The sequence below is a fragment of the Hibiscus syriacus genome, unplaced genomic scaffold (genome assembly GCF_006381635.1).
Source record: "Hibiscus syriacus cultivar Baekdansim isolate YM2019G1 unplaced genomic scaffold, ASM638163v2 tig00112501_pilon, whole genome shotgun sequence".
Taxonomy (NCBI): Eukaryota; Viridiplantae; Streptophyta; class Magnoliopsida; order Malvales; family Malvaceae; genus Hibiscus; species Hibiscus syriacus.
The window spans coordinates 557,212-566,252 of record NW_024063348.1 but is presented as its reverse complement, the minus strand read 5'-3'; the positions used below and the strand labels follow the sequence as shown (position 1 = coordinate 566,252).

Sequence of the window (9,041 nt, the reverse complement as noted above, 5' to 3'; positions counted from 1 at the left end):
GTCAATTAAGCCGAAAAAAATTTCTACAAAAAAAACAATAAACATACCAAGTTAGATATACCAAAAATTACACTGTCAAGATATACTAAAAACAAAACAATAAACATAAATAGTAGTTTATTCTTGAAACTAAAATTTGCAACACTGTTTTTGTCTTTTGGTTGAAATGAAAATCGCAACGAGATAATGAGAATCGCAACGCGGAAATGACTATCGCAACGAGAGAATCGCAACGCGAAATGACTATCGCGACCAGACAATCGCAACGCGAAATAAAAATCGCAACGCGAAATGAAAATCGCAATGCGATTTTGGTTTCGCGTTGCGATTTTTATTTCGCGTTGCGATAGTTATTTCCGCGTTGCGATTTTCATTCTCGAAACTATTCTTCTTCTGCATTACTTCAACCAAAAGACAAAGCAAAGACAAATACTAACTTCACAGGCTAAACAGTTTAGCAGTATTGGCAGCAATCGAATGAATTTAATAAGAAATCTAAGTGAAATGGTTAATCTATTATTGAAATTACCAGTAAACTTATCATCAATCTCAATATGAAAAACCTAAAATAATGCAAAAATTTCAAAATAAAAATAAAAAAACTAACCCTCGGAGGTTGATTTTCCATTTCTGAATGATTGTGAGGGATTTTTGACTGTGAATGGTTGTGAGGGATTTCGCCGGCGATGGGGACGGAAATCTTCGGAGATGGGGACGGATTTCGCCGTAGAGAGTGAGAGATGGAGATGGGACTGAGTGTTGTGTTTTTGGGTTTGAGGTTATGAGTTGCTATTACTGTGGACGGTTTATTTTCCGATTTATTAAGAAAAAATACGTGTTTGGAATTTAAAAAAAAATACGCGTTAATACGAATGGCGCTATGTAAATCGCGTTGCGAAAGTCAGTATCGCGTTGCGAAAGTAAGTATCTCGTTGCGATTTTTTATTATCGCATTGCGATAGTCAGTATCGCATTGCGATTTTCCCAATTCGCGTTGTGATTTACTTATTCGCATTGCGATTTTCCCAATTCGCGTTGCGATTTACTTATTCGCATTGCGAATTGGGAAAATCGCTACGATACTGTAGACCATCGCAACGCGATTTTCAACTATCGCATTGCGAAAATGCAATGCGAATTTGCGATAATGGAGATCGCGTTGCGAATTAGCGATCGCATTGCGATTTTGTTGGTCATTTTGGCAAATCCGGAAAAAGTTGGTTAAAATCCTATATTATATGGGATTTTTGGTCACTGAGGTTATTTTCTCAAAAAAAAAATATCCATATAGATTGCATACCTGTAACCGATACTCACACCCGAATCCAAGTAACATAAGGGAATAGAACACATTTGATTCCAGCTTGTATGGCAACATTTTTAAGTCTCAGGTACAAGCTCCAAGAATTGAAGGGGGGTTTGCAGAATATTCTGGCTTAGGCAATGCCATTGAACTATGAAACTCTTAGATCTTCAGGATCCATGAAAAAAACACATATCCAGCTCATTGCTTCAACATCTCACCTTGGTTTTGCCCTATTACAAGGATTTTTATTTTCTATACTTAGATTTTAAAAAATATTAACACCATTTTACAACGATAGATATAAGTAAATTTAGGTCGATTTCCTTATCTTGGGTTTTCCATCACAACTCACTCTAAATCAAGAACATACAATAGCCAATAACAAAAGTTTCCCCATAATTTTTATAAGGAGAGAAAAACTCTGATCCTAAGTTTGGAAAGTTTGGAAATATGGATTTGGATTTCTTTTGTTTAATAGATTGTGAGACTGAAATGCATACATTATATATAAATTAATTATGATTCAATGTACTTATATATTTTCAAGTTATAAAGAATTTCAATTTCAAAAATATTTATAGGTATTTCAAATTCCGTACTAAATGACATCCAACAAATTCATGAAATTGAAAAATTATCATGTGCTCCATTTACATGTGTTTTATTACACAATTTACACTTATATTGAAAGTAAATCCAAATTTTAAATCTAAATTTTTAAACGCAACTTAAATGAACCAGGGAAAAATAGATGAACAATACTAGAACAATCGAGATATTTGACAACAGATAGCAACCGACACAGAAAAACAGTTGATATTACTTTTGACGTAGAACATAAAAGATCAGAAAACCAAACTTTAACAATTAATTGCATGACATGGAACTGCACCAAAAGAAATGAAGCAATAGAAGGAAACTGGAAAACTTCAGACATACCTGAACTAGAAGAGTCAAGAGGAGCCTGCTTTGTCAGTTTTATTTCCTCTGACAGATTTCCATTTACCACATTCACAATTGGAAGAGGCAACCCTTTAGTTTTGCGTACTATTTTGGCCTTTCTGTGAAAATAATGAAAAAAAAATAGGGGAATAAGTATCATGTAACATCCCTCCATTAACCATAAGGACATCTTCAACATATATTAGAAAAATAAAATTAAAAGGTTTGCCTCTTTTTTTTTAAGGAATGGAAGGCCTCGTTAAATTGACAGTTTTCAACATTGATGCCCCTTTACCAAACCATAGGAATGTTCTTGGTTTAAAAAAGCGCGCATCAGGCGCGCTATTACGTCCTATAGATAAGTTCTTTTTGTTGCAATAGCTTTTAGTTGCAAAAGCTTTTAGCTTTTAGAAACATAAACAAGTTGTTTTTTTGTTGCTTAAATGAATGAACTGTTTTTACGTCCTATGATTTTACTGAAAAAACTAAATCAAGAAGCTTTAATGCCGCAATAGCTTTAAATTGATTTTACTGAAGGTTTAGCGAAGAACTGTTTCTTTTTGTTGTTGGGGTGTGTGATTGTTTTGCTACTTGTTTAAGCTTTTATATGTACTAAAACAAGTTGTTTTTTGTGATTTTTAGTATGGAACCAACTCCTAGTGCTACCTCAACGGGTTCAAATACAAACACAACCAACAAATCAACTGATCCAGCTAGGAAATATTCTACGCAAGAGCCTACCAACAGAAACAATTTTCGTTGCCATTTTTGTCCTAAAGTAGTGAAGGGTGGTGTGTATCGAATGAAATGGCATTTCATTGGTGGTTTGCCGGATGTTACTAGTTGCCCAAACTGTCCAGAGCATGTAAAGGAAGATGTGAGGTCTTTCATGCAAAAAAAAAAGAAATGGAAACCATAGAAAAAAAAGATGAACTCAACTTACTCAAGAAGATTCGACTATAGTGACTATGATCTTGATGAAGATGATTATGTTGAAGTGCAAGGGGTAGTAGCAAAATGTCTCAAAGAAAAAAGCCAAGACAAAAAGGTCCTATAGATAAGTTCTTCGCTCCTAATCCCGAAGATGTTGTCAAAGGAAGAAAAGTTGGAAAAGGAGGGAAGCAACAAACTATCAATGTCACGGTTCAAAAAGAGTTGAGGGAAAAAGTTTGTAAATATATAGCACGGTGGTTCTATGATGCGGGCATTCCTTTTCATGCCGCAAATTATGATTGCTTTAAGGTTATGATTGAAGCTATAGGACAATTTGGTCCGGGAATGAAACAACCAAGTATGTATGAGCTTAGAGTTCCATTACTCAAGCAAGAAGTAAAAGAGGTGGCAGAGCAAGTCAACGAACACAAGAAAGAATGGGCCGATAAAGGTTGCTCAATTCTATCGGATGGATGGAGAGATTCGGTTGTCCAAAAAGACATCGTTAACTTCATGGAGAACTCTCCAAAGGGTTCCATATTTGTTAAATCGATGGATGTTTCGGATGTCTCCAAGGTTGCCAACTTGTTGTTTGGGATTCTTGACAAAATGGTAGATGAAGTTGGCGAAGAGAATGTGGTGCAAGTGATCACCGATAATGCATCCGCCTATGTCAAAGCAGGTAATATACTACTAAATTACTACTTACTAACATTTACTAATTTAGTATTTCTCTTTCATATATATATATAATGCCACCTAATTGTTTATTTTAAACTTTGTAGGAAAGATGTTAGAAGCTACTAGAAAACATCTTTATTGGACTCCATGTACGGCACATTGCATAGATCTCATGTTAGAAGATATTGGGAAGCAAATTCCGCAGGTGAAAAATTGTTTGAAAAAGGCAATGTCGGCAAACAGGTATATATACAGTTATGTTGGTCTAGTAAACTTGATGAGGAAGTTCACAAATCAAAGGAACTTGCATAGGCCCGCGATTACTCGATTTGCAACATCCTTTATCACTCTTCTTCAATTTCACAAGCAAAAAAATAACTTGAGGAAGATGGTTGCTTCTCAAGAATGGATGGAGAGCAAGTGGTCTAAGGAACATAATGGCAAATTGGTGCATTCTTACTTTTTACAAGAGACCTTTTGGAGGAACATTGCATATACACTCAAGTTGACGGGTCCTCTTGTTAGTATCCTTAGATTGGTTGATGGGGAAAAAAGGCCGGCCATGGGTTATATTTATGAAGCCATGGATAGGGCCAAGGAGAGTATTGCTAGAAGCTTCCCAAATCAAGAAGATCGTTACAAAAAAACATTTGAGATCATTGACCATAGGTGGGAACATCAACTCCACCGACCTTTGCATGCCGCGGGCCATTACTTAAACCCATCCATTTTCTATGATGATGTGAAGCGGATTGAAAGTTGTGAAGAAATAATGGATGGTTTACAATCTTGCATTGAAAGGTTGTCCCCGAATGCTCAAGTGGAAGACCAAACCATAAGAGAATTAAACAAGTATAAGAAAGCCGAAGGGATGTTTGGTAAAAGTTCGGCTATTGGGCAAAGGAAGCAAATGGCACCGGGTAAGAATAATTCTATAAATGTATTAAATTAAAAATATGTTATTACTCTTATGCATACTGATTTTACTCTTCTAATTTTTTGCTCCTTGTAGCGGAATGGTGGGAAACATATGGAGCTTCGGCTCCTAACTTGCAAAAGTTTGCCATACGAGTTCTTAGTCTTACTTGTAGTGCCACAAGTTGTGAAAGAAATTGGGGCGTTTTTCAACACGTAAGTGTAATAGTGTATATATATCTCAATTTCGTACTTTAATTAAAATATATTATCAATTAACATACAATTTAATTTTTGATAGCTTCACACCAAGAAGCGCAATATGTTGACACAAGAAAGATTGAATGATATGGTTTATGTTAAATTCAATCATTCATTTCAACGCCGAAAGGGAACCTCTGATCCTATTGCTTTGGATGATATTGATGAAAGTAATGAATGGTTGATGGGTAGAATGGAAAATGATGAAAATGAAGAAGATTTGGTGTTTCTTGATGATGATCTTACATGGGATGCGGTGGGTAGAGCTTCCGGGGCTAATGAGCCAAGTCATTTCACTAGAGGATCAAGAAGAGGAGGTGATGATGGAGTCGGCCCATCAAGAAATGATAAAGGAAAAAGACCTGCTCTTGTTGATGAAGATGAGATGGAGGAAGAAATTGGAGTGACTGATGATGATGAGGGAGATGGAGACGTGCTCGGGTTTGATGATGGGGACCTTGGAGACATTTAGTTTGTGACTAGAGAAAGTTTGGAGAACTCTGTGGGGGGAAGGGAAGTGGGAGCTATTGTTGATTTGTCTTTTGGTTGTTTTGATTTTCCTACGCATACTTGTCTATTATGTTATTTAACATTTATGAAGTACTATTAAACTACTTTTTTTATTAATTGATGTATTTTTTATATATAAGTATTTACAGGGTATAAAATTAGTTCAAAAGTATTTTTTTTGTGAAAATTAGCGCATCGGGTTCGTGATGCGAGCGCATCACGCATCGTCTCTCGGGACACTAAACGCATCAGAGCGCATCTCGCATTTTAAAACCAAGGGAATGTTATTTCATGAGTAAATTTCATATTTTTGGGATAAAGATACAAACAAAGGAATATTCTATGACTCTCTCACCTGATTTTAGAGCCAAAGGATTTGAAGAGGGTTGTCGAAGACCCCTTTGTGTTTTAATAGAAGCAATGACGGAATCAGCAGTAGGTCCCAAACCCTTCCATCCTACCAACTTAATTCCCAGCTTTTCACACAGATAGTTCAACCTCTTCTCATCACCACCTCTCACTTCTCTCAAATCAAGTGCTTGTCTCTTTGATAACAATGTGTAAACATGTAACTGTTGTTGATTAAAATGTGATTGAAGCTGCTGAAAAAGCACCTTATTTGAATGTTGCTGATCAGGCTTTGAGCTTTCCTGATTCTTCTTTAGGAGCTCACTAATTGCCACCCTCAGAATGGCTGGTGACTTTGGATCAGCATTCTTTCGACCAAAAATTACAGAAAAACTACCAAATTCCATATCAGGTTCTCTGAACAAATCCATAAGGACAAGAATAAGCATTATTTGATGAACTCCTGTCAAACTTTTTCTTAGCAGCACGAGACTTCACATATTGAGCCATATTTGCAGCTTCCTGGAGTCCAGTAAGAAAAGCTCCATGCATGGTAGCAGGGTATCACCTTGTAGTGGCCTCCCCTGCAAAGAAAAGTCTTCCGTCCCCCACACTTTCTGCTAATATATCATAGTCATCTCCAGATGCTCCCACTGCAACATTAGAGTACGAACCTAGGCTGAAGAGATCACCACCCCATCTGGTACAGACAGTTTGGAGGGGCTCGGGGGATGTGATGCCTTGTGGTTTATATATACCTGCATGCAAACATACACAAAGCGTAACCAAAACAATTATTTTTTTTGGATATAAGATGTGCATCATTGTATACAACCAAAATTGAAACAAGTTAAAGTCATAAAAAAATCACTATACTAATAAGTTCACTTACAAATGACACTTTCCCTTTCTTTAAATAATATGCACACAAGAACATAAGAAAACGCCCACTGTTATCTACCATTCAAGGAGGTTGCGATTAATTGAGCCGTATGAGTAACAAATACATAAAGCAGATAAAATTGCATCGTAACATTAAAAATCTTCCCGCATATAAAAAATGCATCCCGGTTTCAAGCTTAGATTCAAAATAATACTGAATACATAAAGCATGTCAAGTGTCAACTCATTAAATCGGATTAATTACCCTTGAGAATTTGGAGAACCTGGGCCACAGCATCTACAGGAGGCTGAGTTTCAAACCTATGTGCATTTTCTCCTGCTACTAAAGCGAGCAATAGAGGACCACTGGCAACTGTAGCATAGCTATAAAACAGAAAAAACTCCCCTCGACGGCTTGGATCTTTAGTAAGATACCCAAACGTATCAAGATTTGTACCCCAAAATACATGGGGAAAAAGCATTCCAACCTTATTCAACAACCCAAATCCCAACCTCTTTATGGCATCAAGCTTCCTCTGAGGCAACTCTGGCGCAAACTTGATCGACCCACTCTTTAAAACTCCGAGAGGCACTGTACATAATGCCATATCACCTTCATACACCTGAGCTCCCACCATAACCTGCACGCCGTCACTGCCATACCTGATAGTATGCACAATTTTCTCGTACAAAATAGGCACATTCTAAGCCAGAGCCTGAACCAACCTCCCATTTCCTCCTGGCAAGAAGCAATGATCTCCTCCCAAGTCATATGGATCATCTTGGTCCCAAAATGCGAGTGAAAGCTTCGAAACCAATCCAGCATTTGCATATTCTAAATTTGCAAGATGCCAATTGAACAAACTAATCTCCTCTTCAGTCACTACATCCCTGTAAACCTCTCTAAATGTCTCTAATGCAGCCCCAAGTGAAACATCCATCGAAATCTCCCCCATTAACTTCCTAAGCTTACTAGCCTTATCCAAAAGCCTATTAAAAGCCTTCTCCACCTTCATATCCATATCCGGGTCCACCGGACTCCCATCCATCCGATAAAGTGGACACTTGTCCCTCACCTTAAAAAGAGAAACACCCAATTGTTTCACCACAATCCCTAATGGATTCCCCAAGGTACCTGTTAACAAACTCCCACCTAAATCCGCAGCTGCACTCACCCTATTCCCTCCCTCCATCTTCTTCATATAAACCCTCCCACCCGCTCTCTTTCTCCCTTCCAAAACCATCACCTTAAACCCGAACCTCATTAAATGTCTAGCCGCAGTCAGCCAATAATAATCACTTTACTTCTACTTGGTTCTGCTGGAATTTTCTCTTTAATTGCTGGGGCAACCCCAAAATTTATATATCCATATGCAACTAAATAATTATAAGCAGAATCTAAAATTATGCTACAATGTTTGGGTATAGAATCAACAAACATGTCTTTAGTCAATACATTTTCGCGCCATTTTGCAATAATGTGATTTCGAATGAGAATATAATTTACCTGCTCGATGACGCCAACAGAGGAAACGACACCGAAATCAATTTCTTCCTCGGTGAGAGAATCGGAAGGGAATCCAGCAGAAAGAGCGGCAAGAGCCTCAGCCGTTGATTCCTTATTGATCACGATGATCTCACCGTCCATTTTGGGCTGTGTAGTCTGTGCGTCGCCGCTGATGACGATGGCATCGAATTATGATTAAGGTTTTGGTTAGAGCCTGGGAGATTGAGATTGAAGGAGCCACTGGGGGAGTTAAGGAGCTGAAAGGACGATGTCGTCGGGGCATTCCGTTGAGGCCGGCCGCGTCGTCGTTTTTGGGGAACTGGGAGGGAGTGAATGTGATCATCGGGAGGAAGAGAGGCATTCGGTTTAGGGATCGGATGGAAATTGGTGTTAGGAATAGGATTCGATAAAGGTGGAGTGAGACTAACATGGGGAAGAGGGAACTGAGAGGAATCATCCGGTGTTTGATTTGATGAATTCATCTAGAGTTTCCTTACACGCTATTTACTGGGAGAAAATGAGTTACAGAACAGGGTAGCAATGGCAGAAGAAAAGATGGCGTTTGTTTCCTACGAAAAAAAAACTACGGAAACAGTTTTAATGGCAAAAAGAAAATTACAATTTTCAATTTTTTTTCTTCTAGAAAAACAGCAAAAGTGAAAAATATTAAATAAATAGATTTTTACAAATAATTATTAGTTAGCTTTTGGATGCTTAATTTTTTCAATGTTTTATAAAATAATTCTTTCAAGTAAT

The 9,041-nt window shown here is 37.5% G+C and overlaps 1 pseudogene; it reads right to left on the bottom strand.

Annotated features, from left to right (window-relative positions):
• Positions 1-1,276: 1,276 nt before the first annotated feature.
• On the bottom strand, positions 1,277-8,841 carry LOC120180771 (annotated as a pseudogene).
• Positions 8,842-9,041: the final 200 nt, after the last annotated feature.